The 14,938-nt window shown below is 46.1% G+C and overlaps 1 long non-coding RNA gene across 1 annotated transcript; it reads right to left on the bottom strand.

The window, feature by feature from the left end:
- Positions 1-1,306: 1,306 nt before the first annotated feature.
- Positions 1,307-6,148, bottom strand: LOC120103491 (uncharacterized). Its single transcript, XR_015622875.1, has 4 exons — positions 6,059-6,148; positions 3,883-3,972; positions 2,302-2,433; positions 1,307-2,175 (listed from the first exon to the last, which is right to left on the bottom strand). It is a non-coding gene; the product is annotated as an uncharacterized LOC120103491 (long non-coding RNA).
- Positions 6,149-14,938: the final 8,790 nt, after the last annotated feature.

The raw sequence follows: 14,938 nt of genomic DNA, 5'->3' as shown, positions 1-14,938 counted from the left end.
CACGTGCTGGTGAGAGGGGTAGTTTTTTGTTTTTTGTTTTTTGTTTTTTTTAAAATATCTCAGAATCCCAAGCTGGCCTCAAACCTGAGAGGTCAAGGATGAGCTTGAACCTCTGACTCTCTGATCTCCCAAGCACTAGTGAGTCTGTGTGTGCGCGCACACATGTGACAGACAACTTTCAGGTGTCAATTCTCCCCTTCTGTTGTGGGTTCCACAGATCCAGCTGAGGGAGTCAGGCTCACACACTAAACACTCTTACTTGCTGAGTTTTAAACAGTTTCGTCCACACTGCAAACAGAACGTTTTTCTTTTTCGCTGTTTCTGTTTACATTGCAAACATATTGACTCCCCCCTAGCCTATCTGCCATCCATCAACAAATCCTGCGTGGGTTCTGTCGACAAAGTCTATTGTTCTGGATCAACACTCTGTGCCACCGCTGCCACCCCACACTGGGCCAGTGCCATCCTCAGCTCTCACATGCACCTACCCCACCCTGGGTCAGTGCCCTCTTTGGCGCTCATGTCTGCCCTGCAGGATTCTCTGAGGCGTCTGTGTTAAAGCCCCTGTGTCGATGCCCTTAGACTGGCTCAGCATCCCTTGGAAACTGTAAAGCATATAGTTCCACTTCCTGCTCTCACTCCTCCAAGGGGAAGCTCACCGCTTACAGAAGTTCAAGGTCCTTAATAGGGCCCACAGGCTTCACGTGACCAATGTCCCTCTTGTCTTTGTTTCTCTGTTTCGCTCTCTGTGAGCCAACAACACGGGCCTCCTTGTTCTCAGCCCTGCCAAGTGTATTTCTGTGGTAGGGTCCATGACCTTGCTTTTTCCTCGGTCTGTGAGCTTTTATTCCCAGGACTCACACTCTACAACATCTTTCAAATGTCATCTTCAGGAACAACAACAAAACAGAATGTCAGTTTCATAGCAAAGCTTTTTGGGGATGGCGTTTTCTAAATTAGGCCTCTCCTTACTCAGCTGTTTCCCTCCACAGAGCTTGAAGTGATGTTGTTCCTCCTTTTTGAACAGGGTCTCATGTAGTCCAGGTTGGCCTCAAACTCACTATATACCTAAGCATGACCTTGAACTCACGATTCTCCCACCTCTACCTCCCAAGTGCACACTACGCTCATGCATGGCCCACACTAGCCCTGGCTGTTTCTGTATCTTTGGATTATCTTCTCGATAGTCTGCAAACGACCTAAGAGAATTTAATTCTGCACCCCAGGGCTTAGAGATATGCTGGTTCATAATGAGCTCTCGTGAATGAATGGTGAATGAACAATGAATACATTGAAAACAACTATTAATATCCCACAGCCATCATTTTGAATGGCTGCTCAATGGTGCGATTTGTATTTTTTGTTATGAAACAATATCAGGACTAAAGTACATGACCGTGATTTGATTGAATATTGGCAACCCCCAGGAATTGGCTTGAATAAAATATACATCTAGAAAGGTACATGATCTATCTATCTATCTATCTATCTATCTATCTATCTATCTATCTATCTATCTTGTGAACATGGAACAAATTAGCGGGGTGTTTTTTGGTCAGTTCAGGCTGTTCCACAAAACCCCATAGCCTCCATGGCTCCTAAACAACAAATGTCTGTTGTTTACAGCTAAGTCTGGAGCCTGGGAATCCTGAGGTCAAAGCGCCGTAGATGCTGTGTTTGGTGATGACCTACTTCACAGGTTGTAGTGTCTTGTTGCATCCTAACATGACAGAAAGAACAAACACTTTGGTTGTTTCTATAAATAGGGCTGGGGAGATAGCTCAGCTGTTGATAAAGTGTATGCCCGAAAGTTCAAGGACCTACGTTCAAGGCCCAGAACCCATGTCCAAAAGCTAGGTATGGTATTGTGTTTTTTCTTTTTTAATTCAGGGCATGGAGGGGAGTTGAGAGGGTAGTAAGGACAGAGAGAGAGAGAGAAAGAGAGAGAGAGTAGAGAAGTAGAGAGTAGAGGCTGGCCCTGAGCACTTGGAGAGAGAAGAGGGAGGGCAATGGGGAGAGAGGGAGAGCAGGGCAAGGGGACAGCACAGCAGGAGCAAGAGAGTGCTGTTGTACATTTGAAATCCCAGTGCCGGGGAGGCAGACAGGTAGATATCTGAGGCTCTATGGACAGCCAATCTAGTCTGCTTGTCAAACTCCGAGCCAAGGAGACTGAATCTGAAAGAAAAAAAAAATGTAGCTAGTACTCCAGGGAAGGCAGGAACCCAGGGCTGTTCTCTGGTCTCACATTCGGTGCTGACAGTGCGCACTACAAAACAAAATGTAAGTAAAAGAGATACTAACCTACTGAGGCACGGCGGTGCATGCCTATAATCCTGGAATTTAAGGGTTGAAGACAAGTAGATCTCTACGAGTTCAAGATCAGCCTGGTCAGCATAGTGAGTTCCAGGCCAGTCGGGGCTTCACAGTGAGACTCTGTCTCAAAGCAAAACCAAAAAAAGTAAAAAGAAAAAGCAAACAAACAAACAAAACCTAATCTCATTATTGAATACTGCAATTAACTTTCTGATTCCTATAGTCCTCTAAGACATGATCTATACCCCCACCCTGGGTGTGTAGTGTGTGTGTGTGGGGGGGGAGTATATGTGGTGTGTGGGGATTATATGTGTGTGTGTGGTGTGTATGTGGTTTGGGGGGGTTGTGTGTGTGTGGTGTGTGTGTGGTGTGTATGTGGAGTGTATGTGGTGTGGGGGCTTGTATGTGTGTGTGTGTGGTGTATATGTGGTGTGTGTGGAGTGTATGTGGTGTGTGGGGGTTGTATGTGTGTGTGGTGTGTATGTGGTGTGTGTGTGGAGTGTACATGGTGTGGGAGCTTGTATGTGTGTGTGTGGTGTGTATGTGGTGTGTGTGGAGTGTATGTGGTGTGTGTGGGTTGTATGTGTATGTGTGGTGTGTGTGTTTCTTAGCCTTTTGAAGCAAGGTTTTCCTATGTATTCTAGTCTTCAGCCTTAAATTTGCCAAAATACAGTGCTTCTACCTCAGTTTCCCAAGAGTCAGGATCATAGGCATGCTGCACTCTTGTTTGCTTGAGATAGGAGGTCTCCCTGTTTCCCCAGCTCCCTTTCACTCACAGCCTCAAGCAATCTTTCCATCCAGAGTAGCTGGGACCATAGATGTGCACCGTAGTTCCCAGCTTGACCTATGACCCCAGTGCTGTAACCCTGGGAGCTAGCATTTCAACGTATGAGTTATGGAGAAATACAGAGGTATAAACATTCAGGTAGAAGTAAGTGCCAGCTATAATCTCTAACCTTAGAGGAGATTAATGTGGTAGAAACTCAGGAGGCCAGATTTGGGACCAAACTCTGGTTTCCCAGACACTTGTACCAGACAGAAAAAGCAGCTAAATCTCTCCACTTCATTGGGTTCCTGTCCAAAACAGGGCCTGCCCGTCCAGACTGCCCGTCTGGTGCCCTTTTCCCTGACTCACTATCAATCAGCCATCAGTACCAAGGCCTGTCTCTTTCGGCCTGGAATGTTGCTGGGGCAGTTTCCAGGTGTGATTCATAAACTACAATAGCCTGACACTGAGAAACAGAATTATTTAGGAAGCCGAGGGTACCCACAGTTAGCAAACTTCCTCAGAGCCTCAGGGTCTGGGGATCTCAGTGGGGGAGGGTCTCTTATCTAGGGTGTTCACACTAAAACCTTTGCTATCATTTTCATGAAAGATGCAACTTGCCTGCCTGCCTGCCTTCCCTCCTTCCTTCCCTCTTTCCTTCCTTCCTTCCTTCCCTTTGACAGGGTTCATGTATCCCAGGCTGGCCCAAGGATGATCTTGATGTTCTTATCCTGCCTCCACCTCCCCAGTGTTAGGATTATAGGTGTGCAGTGCTAGAAATGGAAGCAGGGCTTCATACATACCAGGCCACCACTCTCCCCAGCATCTCCAGTTCCGCAAATACTGTCTCTCCAAATGCGGGCAATAGCGACTGTCTCCGACAGCCTCTACTGCTGGAAAGGAACACGGTGACCATAAGCAACTTGGGAAGGAAAAGGTTTGATCTGACTTACGCTTCCATATCATAGTCTACCATATAAGGAAGTTAGAGCAGGAATTCAAGCAGGGCAGGGAAATCATGGCAGGATCTGAAGCAGAAGCCACGGGTGAGAGCTGCTCGCTGGCCTGCTTCTCATGGCCTGCTCACCCTCCTTTCTTATTGTACCCGAGACCACCAGCCCAGATGTGGTCCTACTCACAGTGGGCGGGACACTCCAACATCAACTGCTAATTAAGAAAATGATTTTTTTTTCACTTGAGAGCCCCTTTTCCTAAATGACTCTGACTTGTGTCAAGTTGACATAAAAAGAATCCAGACAGGGACAAAGGTGCATTTCTCCACGTAGTAACCAAAGAGGATGGGCACAGATAGCAATCGTCAGCTATAGCACTGAGCACTGAGTTATTAGAGTGTCTCTGGGTAGGTCTTCTGCATGCTGTGTGGCTATAATATACTCCTCCTTTTGACATGTAATGTCCTGTACTGTCTGAGGACTCCACCAGGGACTGCACCTCCAGGAGAGATTTGGCATTATCTCACCAGGACTATTAGAAAATCAGACACACACCTGTAATCATAGCTATTTGGAAAGCTGAGGCAGGAGGATTGAGAGTTCAAGGATAGCCTGGGCTGCATAGTGAGATGAAGGATGGTGTCATTATGCAGCAAGGTGGGTCCAGCCTATCATTGGATGAGAAGGAAGGGTAGGCGGGGAAAAGTCTAGGGAGGAAAAAGGAGGAGGAGGAGCAAGGAGAATCAAGATGGAGATGACAGAAGATGATTCTGACCCAGGCGGTCTAGTGTAGGTGGTTTATCTTGTAAAGGTGGGTGGTTTCTATCTTTATTAATTGGCAGTGAGTTTATTGCATGGATGTATTGTGGATTGAGTATTTAACATATAAATCTAATTGTTAAGTTACAAGTTTCTGGAACTTGGATTTACCAGGCTAAAGAGGACAGTGTGTGAAAGAAATGGCTGAGAGGCAGTTGGAGTGTGTGGATCTGGTTCTGTTGCCCATGGAGTAAGAAGGCACAAGGGCCCGCAGAACAAAGTGTGTGTGTGTGTGTGTGTGTGTGTGTGTGTGTGTGTGTGTGCATGCGTGTGTGTGTGTGCATGCGTGTGTGTGCCAGACGTGGTAACTACTGCCTAGGGTGGCTAAAAGGGAGACAACCTGGAGAGGACGGCTTGCGGACCGCGTGGTAGAATAGCAACCAGAGTGAGTGGATCCGGCTCCCGGGAACTAATACAAAACGTTATTTTTTATTATTACTGCAACAGTGAGACCTCATCTGTAAAAACAGAAAAGGAAAACAAACAAAAACACCCAAGCAAGCATGGTGGCATACACTTTTCATTCTCATGAGAGAATAAAAGGAGGAGGGCAAGGACAGGCAGATTTCTGGGAGTTAAAGGCCAGCCTGGTCTACATAGCAAGTTCTATGCCAGCCAGAACTACATAATGAGACCTTGTTAAAAACAAACCAATCATAGGTTGGGCGTGGCAGGGCACGCCTATAATCCCAACATGTGGGAGATTGAGGTAGGAGGGTCAGGAGTTCCAGGCAATCTTCAGCTTCCTGGACTATAGATGGGAGATCCTTTCGGAAAAAACTGAGGACTGACTCAGTAAATTAATTAAAAGGAATCACACCTGGAGTCAGGCAAGATGGCCCACATCAGAGATTCAAGGACATCCTCAGCTACACATCAAGTTTGACATCAGCCTGGGCTACATATGCCCCTGTCTAAAACAATAGAAACCTTCAACAATTACAAAAGAGGAAAGTGCTTTAAACTTTTCAAAGAGGAAGATGTCCAAACTGCTCCAAAATGCACACCCAAGGCCAGCTGTCAGCTGACTCCTGTCACAAGGAGTCACAGAAACGTCAGGTCAACTTCCCATGAGCCATAGAGTTAACTTTAAAAATCCAAGCCTGCCTCACTGGCAAAGGCCCAGGTGTTCTCAGAGAGCCATACCAGCCCAAAGGCCACGCTGACAGCTATGGGACATTAATCCCCTCAGGAGATCCTGTCTTACCTCAGAAGGTTTTGAATCTCATGAGGACAGCTGGTGACTTCAGGGAGGGAACAGTGGGAGAGCTGGTTCCAGGCTCCAGTCAGGAAACCTGAGCTCCCGCCTGGCTGGAGACCACAATGTGCCCGTGTCCCTGGGCCTCATGGTGACGTCATCTTCTGAGCCTGCGCTTTATATACCCATCAAGGGGCAGCGCTGCTCGACTACTCACTCAGAAATGGCATCAAGAGTAATGTATTTAAATACACAATGTATTTAAATTTTGTATAAAAATACTTTAAAAAGTTTAAGGTGCTAAAATAATATGATTGGTTGTTAGGAAAAAGAAGAGCTAGGTGTTGTGGTGCACTCTTTTAGTTCCAGCACTCTAGAAGCACAGGCATCTCTGTGAGTTCAAGGTCAGCCTGCTCTGCAGAGTAAGTTCCAGGACAGTCAGAGATATGGAGAGAGGCCCTGTCTCAGATAGATAGATAGATAGATAGATAGATAGATAGATAGATAGATAGATAGATAGATAGATAGATAGATGACAGACAGACAGTGTTCTTGAGCCTCTCATGGTCCTATGGTCACAGAGCTGGGATGAGCCCCGTCCCTTCTGTGTCTTCTGTGCTCCTTAGGATGGGCTCCTTGTGGTGCTAACGTGTTCCAGTCTTGCAACTCCGTGAAGCAATTTCCCATAAGACCTGTGGAAATACCTCAGCTGGCCACATACGTCGACATGACTGGAACAGCAGAGAGGAGGGGAAGATGATGAGTAAGGAGGAAGTATGACTGCTGAGTCAGCAGGAGGATGTTATCAGACGTCCTAAGCAGAGAAATAATATTGCCGGGGCTATAGGTTTCTTGTAAATCTAATTTAAAGAAAACTTTTTTTTGACAGAAAACTTTTTTTTGAAAGAAAACTTTTTTTTTGAGACATGGTCTCCATAGCCCAGGCTACCCTGGAACTCATTTGATATTCTGGGGTGGCCTCAAACTTGAGTTGTTTTTCCTGCCAAGACCACCATACCCATCTTGTATGTATGTATGTATGCATGCATGCATGTATGTATATGTGGTATATATGTATATGCATATGTATATATGTCTGCATGTATATATGTTTGTGTGCTTATATGTGGTATATATGTATATGCATATGTATATATGTATGTGTGTGTGTATATATGTATGTATGTGCATATGTGTATATGAGGGCTGTCCAGATGGAACATAGTAAATAGTAAGTAATAACTTAGGGTTATCGATAGGAAAATGGAATCATACAACATGGAGGGTTGTGCTGTATAGGGCTTATTGTAAATATAAAGACTATATGTGTGGCTTTTATCTGGGAACCCAATAACCAAAGGCAGGGTAGAAACCCCAGGCAGGGATTTAAATATTTACAACACCATGTGTGTGTGTGTGTGTATGTGTGTGTGTGTGTGTGTGTGTGTAGTGTGTGTGTATGTGTGTGTGTGTGTGTGTGTGTGAATATGCTAGAGATTGAACCTGAGACTTCACTTAAATGAGGCAAGTGCTCTGCCACACTGAGCTGTATCCCCAAGCTGCTGCTGCTCCTCCTCTTCCTCCTCCTCCTCCTCCCCCTCCTCCTTCAAATGACATTTGTTTATTTTTTTTGTGTGTGTGTACACTACAGCACACGTAGAGTAGAGTTCAGACAGCTCATGACAGTTGTTCTGAGAGACTGTCACCATTTGAATCTCAGGATCAAATTGAGTGGTCAGGCTTAGTGACAGGCACTTTGTCCTTCAAGCCTTCTTTCATTTTCTATTTTGTTGTAGGATGACACTAGCTCGGCCTTAAATTCACTCTGTAGTTCTGCTGGGCACTGGGCCTAGCCTTTTTTTTTTTTTTTTGAGATAGGATCTCCCTGGTCTCAAACTCACAGAGATTAAAGATTTGTCTTATCATGTTGGGCCTGGGCTTGACTTTTTGTCTGTAGTCCAGGCTGGTCTGAATCTGCCTCTGCCTCCCATGTGCTACTATTACAGACATATGCTACTGTATCCTATCGTCGTTCTTTTTAAAGTTAAAGTCCCCTCCACCTACCCCTTCCTGTCCCACTCTTTCTTCTCTCCTTTGTTTGTGCTCTTTGATTCCCTAGAAGAAAAAGGAGAGGTCCCACCCTTTCTCTCACCGGAACACTTGGACACTTGAGCCAGCAGAGCCCTGACTGGTGGCTCCCACATCATAGGAGACCAGCACTCTGCTCAGGATCTGTGATTCTGCCCAGAGAGTCCCTCAGCTGTGGGAGCAGAAAATGAGGATGACCTTAATCTGGCCCTACAGCCTCAGTCTCTCAAGTATTAGGATAATAGGTATCCTCCATCGAGAGTGGTTTATGAGGTGCTGAAGAAAGACCATAGAGGTCAGACCCTGGCCATTGTGCTTGCTAGGCAAGCACTCTAATGATTGAGCTGGATTGCTGACCTCAGAACACTGTTATTTAGTTTCTTCCTTATTGAGACATTATTTCTCTATGTAACAATTCTGGCTGTCTTGGAACTCACTTTGTAGACCAGGCTGGCCTCGAACTCAGAGAACCACGTGCTGGGATAAAAGACATACACCACCAACTCCTGGTTCAGAACTCTGTGTCTTTATAGGGAACCTCTGCCCAGTGGTCCCACTTAACACTATCCCAGCTCTGGCTATGAAATTCACCTCTAACAAATATGTATCAACATAAATGAGTGGATGGAAAGAAAATGAATAAAATCAGATTAGAACTGAAGGATACTCATTGTCTGACCATGGCAACAAGAAAGTTCTTGAGGAACTTTCTAGAATTCCTTTAATCACTTTTTATTTAATTTTTTCCTACAATATATTTTGTTCGCATTCCTTCCCTTCCCTAACTTCCACATCTTCCTGCCCACCCAACTTCGTGTTCTTTCTCTCTTGCAAAAAGAAAGGAAAAAAAACAAAACAAAACCCCAAAACACTGAGATCAAAACAAGTAAGCAAGCAAACACAAAACCAACAAGACAAAAAGACCAAACCAGAACACAAAGCACACAAAGTACATGCATTCAGTTTTGTCTCGGTCATGCACGCCTGTGTGTGTGTGTGTGTGTGTGTGTGTGTGTGTGTGTGTGTGTGTGTGTGTCTGTGAGTGCATGTGTGTGCATGTGTGTGTGTGTGGGGGGGGTTGATCTTCATTCACACTGTCGTTCCAATGGAGAAAACCGACTTAGCATTTTCCTCCAGCGATCAACTTGCAAATAGCTCCTTGACTGAGGGTGTCCTTTCCTCCGTACTGTATTTTTGTCTGGTTTGAGCCTGTGTGGGTCTTGCGTGTGTTGCCTCGGTCTCTGTGAGTGCATGTGTGTGTCAGCATGGTGTGTAGGAAGAGGCTGTTTTCTGGGAGTCAGCCACCACCTCTGGCTCTCACAGTCTTTCTACCTCCTCTTCCAAGGATCCCTGATGTGAGGAGATGGGGAGATGAAGACGCCCTGTTCAGGGCAGAGCGCTCCCTAGTCTCTCACGCTCGCACACAGCCCAGGTGTGGGTCTCTGTGTTAATTGCCATCCACTGCAAGAGGAAGCTTTTCTGAAAGGGCAGTGTGAGACACGTCAGGAGTCATTTGATTGCTCTGTTCCTTTAGCAGAACTGTAAGCTTTAGGTATTCCCTCAGGACCCTTGACCTATGAGTCTCAGGTTCTTGGACCTATTTAGCAATGTCAGGACTGGAAACCTCTTTTTTCTTTCTTTCTTTTTTCTTTTTAAGTTTTTTTCCCCATTTTTATTAAATTGGGTATTTCTTATTTACATTTCAAATGTTATTCCCTTTCTTGGTTTCCTGTCCATCAGCCCTCTAACCCCTCCCCCTCCCCCCACACCCCAACAGTCCCCTACACTGGGGGTCCAACCTTGGCAGGACCAAGGGCTTCCCCTTCCACTGGTGCCCAATAAGGCTATTCACTGCTACCTATGCAATTGGAGCCCTGGGTCCGTCCACGCATAGTCTTTGGGTAGTGGTTTAGTCCCTGGAAGCTCTGGTTGGTTGGCACTGATGATCTTATGGGGTCGCAAGCCCTTTCAGCTCTGAAGGGGTTTTTTAGTGTTATTTTATGTGTATGAGTCATTTGGTCACATGTTTGCCTGTGCACCACATGTATGCATGGTGTCGATGGAACTCGGCAGAGGTGTCCTATTCCCTAGAACTGGGATTCTGGACGATTGCGAGTTCCATGAGAGTGCTGGGAATAGAACTTGGGTCCTCTGCAAGAACCAGTGCTCTTAACAGACAACTCGTCTCTCTCCAGCCCCTCCAGAATGTTTCAGAAGCATGCAAGCTGGAAGTCCCTGGGCGCTGTAGGAAGTGGGCCAGAGCAGAGGCAGCCATTAAGAGGTTAGAAGAGGAAAGAGGGCAACAGTGGAGGAGAGGAAGAGAGGAGGGGAGTGGCAGGGTCCAGGATAGCCTGGGTGAACCGGAAAGGTCACATTCTCGGCCTCACCAGCATCCTCAACTTGGAACTTGACTTCGTTGCTTCCTCTTCTCAAACTAAAATTAATCTCTTGGGTTTTTTTTTTTTTTTTTTTGCTTCCCTCGACCACAGAGACAATGGCTCATCTGAGTTGTGACCTGTAATGACCCAGGTCCCATTCACCCAGATCATGACTTCTGGGCATGCATGGACATCCTGTCTAGGTGGCACAGCCAGCTCAGCAGCTTCCACATGGAACTCCCAGGGTCTCCAGCTGTGGCCAGGCCTCAGTGAGGAGGAAGAAACAGATGCAGAGACAGCCTAGGGGCGTGGCTCAGAGGTCTAGCACTCATGGTGGAGATATATAAGGCCCCAGGTTCACATCTCTGCACCACAAAAGTGTAAGAACAGAGCAAAACAAAACAAAAGAACAGCTGCAGAAAACCTAGGGGAGACACACCTGCTCCACAATTGCAGAGGAAGTGACCTCCGGGTCTGATTTTCTGCCTTGAGCTAGCTCGAGCTGGCTTCCATTCCTTTCAAACAAGTGACTGGACTTCCCCACTTAGACGAATCCAAAAGTGACCATCAAATATGTTACTAGTCCAGCTGAAGCCGAGTGACGGTGGCCCGTGACTTTAATCCCAGCACTCTGGAGGCAGAGGCAGGCAGATCTCTGAGTTCAAGGCCAGCATGGTCCACTGAGGGAGCAAGTTCCAGAATAGCCAGAGAAACTCTGCCTCACAGAGCCAAAGAGCCAAAAAGCCAAAACAACAAAACAACAAACAAACAAACAAAAACAGGCCTCCTAGGATATCCACCAAACATGGCTTAAAATACAATAAAAAACCGGGCACAAATTCTTGTATCTTAATTTTTCTTTTAATTTTTTTTCTTTTTCTTTTTCTTTTTTTCTTTTTTCTTTTTTTCGGAGCTGGGGACCGAACCCAGGGCCTTGCGCTTGCTAGGCAAGCGCTCTACCACTGAGCTAAATCCCCAACCCCTCTTTTAATTTTTTAAAAGATTTATTTATTTCATGTATGTGAGTACGCTGTCGCTGTCTTCAGACACACCAGAAGAAGGTATTGGATCCCATTACAGATGGTTGCGAGCCACCATGTGGTTGCTGGGATTTGAACTCAGGACCTCTGGAAGAGCAGTCAGTGCTCTTAACCACTGAGCCATCTCTCCAGCCCTCCTTCCTTTCTTTTAATAAAGCACAAAAATCTCAGTATACAGCAACAATCTGTTTTTTTTGTTTGTTTGTTGTTTGTTTGTTTCTTTGTTTTTTGAGATAGGATCTCTTGCAGTCCAGGCAGGTCTTGAACTCTCTATGTAGCTGAGGATGACTTTAAACTTCTGATCTTCCTTCCTTACCTATACCTCGGAGGCTAGAATTATAGGAATGTGCCATGGCCCGGGTTAGACTCGCTAGGGGAGGAGCTCAGAGCCTCATGCATGTTAAACAAGCACTGAGCTACAACCCTGGCTGCTGGGTGTTCTTCCTTGCTTTGTTTCTGAGACAGGGTCTCAGATCTCCAATTCACTATGCAACTGAAGATGGCCTTGAACTTCTTATCCTAACGCTGCCCCTTCCTCCGTGCAGGAATTACAAGCCGTCAAGCCTTTGTGTGGCTTGGTGTACAGAGGATGGAACCCAGAGCTTCATGTTTGTGGGGCAAACATTCTCCCAACTGAGCTATAGCCCCACCCTTACCTGCGTTTTGAAAAAGATTTATTTTTATTCTTGGTGTCTGGATGTTTGTGTGTGTGTGTGTGTGTGTGTGTGTGTGTGTGTGTGGTGTTTGGTGCCCAACAAGCAAGAAGAGGGCACCAGAACCCCTGGACTGGAGTTAACAGGTGTCATCAGCCACCATGCGGATGCCTGTCCTCGAGAGCAGTAAATACTGTTAAGTGCTGAGCCATCTCTCCACCCTGTCCTTCTGAGAAACAGAGTCAAGGTGGCCCCGATACTGTTATGTGACCAAAGCTGGCTTTGGAGTCCTGATCCTCCTGCCTCCCTCTTTATCTCACAAATGTTGGGATTACAGACTTGGGAAATCAAGAAATTTTTGAGCCCAGATGTTGTAACTGTATTGCCATATTCAGTATCCTTTTTGTCTTTTTTATAATTTTTCTTTTGCTTTTTTTGCCTCAAGTGTGTAAGTGTGCACAAGTGTGTGAATGTGTGTGGGAGTATGTAAATGTGAGTATGTGGGAGTGTGGGAGTGTGTAAATGTGAGTGTGTGAATGTGTGTGTGTAAATGTGAGTAGGATGTGAGTGTGAGTGTGTGTAAATGTGTGTGAGTGTGTGAATAAGTAAATGTGAGTATGTGAATGTGTATGAATGTGTGTGAGTGTGTGTGTGTGCACACATGCGCACACACACACACACACACACGCATACATACAGGTACAGAAGAGGTCAGAAGACACTTTGCAACAGTCAGTTGTCTCTTTCCACTGTGTGGGGTCTGGAGACTGCACTCAGTGGTCAGCAGGCATCTTTACCCCCTGAGCCTTCTCTACAGTCCTGTTCTCTGTATTTAAATCTGTTGAAAAAAAAAAAAAAGATGAGACCCAGGTCTCCATGCCTTAGTTTCTTTGTTAATGTGTGTGTGTGTGTGGACTGCCTGGAATACCCTGACCTGAACAACCTAAGAGAAACGGGTTTATTCCGTCTCTTAGTTCAAAGGTCCAACCCACTGTGGCGGGAAATTCCAGGCTGCAGGAGCTTGAAGCAGCCGTAATTTCGCTTCCACAATCTGAAGGCAGAAAATGACAAATACTTGCTGATGCTAACTTCCATTTGTCCAGTAGTTCAGTCTAGGATCCCAGCAGGGAATGACACCACCCACAGTGGACAAAGCTATCCTCATCTCAGTGAATGCAATCACGAGGACTCCCCCACTGCCCCCCCCCACGGCATACCTAGAGGTCCTTTCCCGTGACTCTAGACCCTGTCAAGTTGACAATTACTAAACCATCACACTAGGCAGAGTGCTTTACCGATGAACTACAACCCCAGCCTGCCCCACCTTCTCTTTTAAAATACTTCTTTTAAATTGCTCAAGAACTTGCTGACACTCCCTGGTTCCCACTCCTCTTTCCTAGCAGGTCTTTCGGGCTGGTCTATCTTCCACACTGTCTCTCTCACTCTGCCTCCTCTCTATCTTTGTACTTCATCAATGGCACGGGAAGAGAAACACAAGCCTGTTCTCCAGTCTTTTATCCATCAGATTAAAACACTGAACCTAAGGCCTTAGCCAAGCCAGGCGAGAGCTTCACCTCTCAAAGACCGCCTAGCCCCACGATTAAACTTCCTGAGTCTGTTGAGCTCTTCTAGTAGCAAGCAACAGAAACCATATTCAAGCCAGCTTAAAGAAAGAAAGATATGTATTGACTCACTTCTGAAAACACCTTAGGGCAAGCCTAGCTTCAGGTACAGCTATATCCAGGACCCAAAAGGTGTCACCAGGAAATGGTCTCTTGTCTCTGCTTTCCTCTGTGTTGGCCTCATGCTTGTCCCTAATTGTTTCTGGCAATGGTCCGGTAGATCACACACCCATCTCTAGACCTTGGGAGCCAGTGTTGGGACAGCTTGGATATATCCACTTTGGTGTAGTGCCAGACTCCTGGCGGTGTGAGAAGGGACAGAGAGTTTTCCCTAAGGAAAACCGGGACTCTAATTGCAGCAGAAGGAGAGCGGATGTTAAGTAAGCAAAATCAAGCGGACACCCCCAGCTCTCCCTTCCATCCCAGTGGCAATACTGGTGCCAAAGACTCAAGACTTCTAGGAAGACCAAGAGAGGCCAGGGCTGGGGGTTAAGAGTCAGCGGAGATGAAAGTGGATCGACTCATTTGTCTTCTTTCCTCTGTCTACAGCTCCCTTTGCTTATTCTTCCAAAGTCACACACACACACTCACACACACACACACACACACACACACACTCACACATACACACACACTCACACACACACTCACACACACACTCACACATACACACATATACACACACATACACACATTCACACACACTCACACAAATACACACATATATACACACTCACACATACACACACTCACACATACACACACATATACCCACACTCACACACTCACACACACACACTCGCACACACACTCGCACACACTCAGGAGTCAGAGACAGGGGTGAGGGTGGGGGATCTCTGAGTTCAAGGCCAATCAAGTCTACAAGAGTGAGTCCCAGGACAGCCAGGGCTACACAGAGAATCCCTGTCTCCAAAAAATAAATGAAGAAACAAACAAAAAAATGAGGCTGCTCACTTACCAACTAACTAGCTAAGGAGATGAGAGAGAGAGAGAGAGAGAGAGAGAGAGAGAGAGAGAGAGAGAGAGAGAGAAAGAGAGAGAGAGAGAGAGAGAGAGAGAAGAGAGAAATCCACCTGAAGCTCCTAAG

Source organism: Rattus norvegicus, chromosome 6 (assembly GCF_021556685.1).
Source record: "Rattus norvegicus strain SHRSP/BbbUtx chromosome 6, alternate assembly SHRSP_T2T, whole genome shotgun sequence".
Taxonomy (NCBI): domain Eukaryota; kingdom Metazoa; phylum Chordata; class Mammalia; order Rodentia; family Muridae; genus Rattus; species Rattus norvegicus.
The sequence above is the reverse complement of the archived record's forward strand: the minus strand, read 5'-3'. Positions and strand labels throughout refer to the sequence as shown.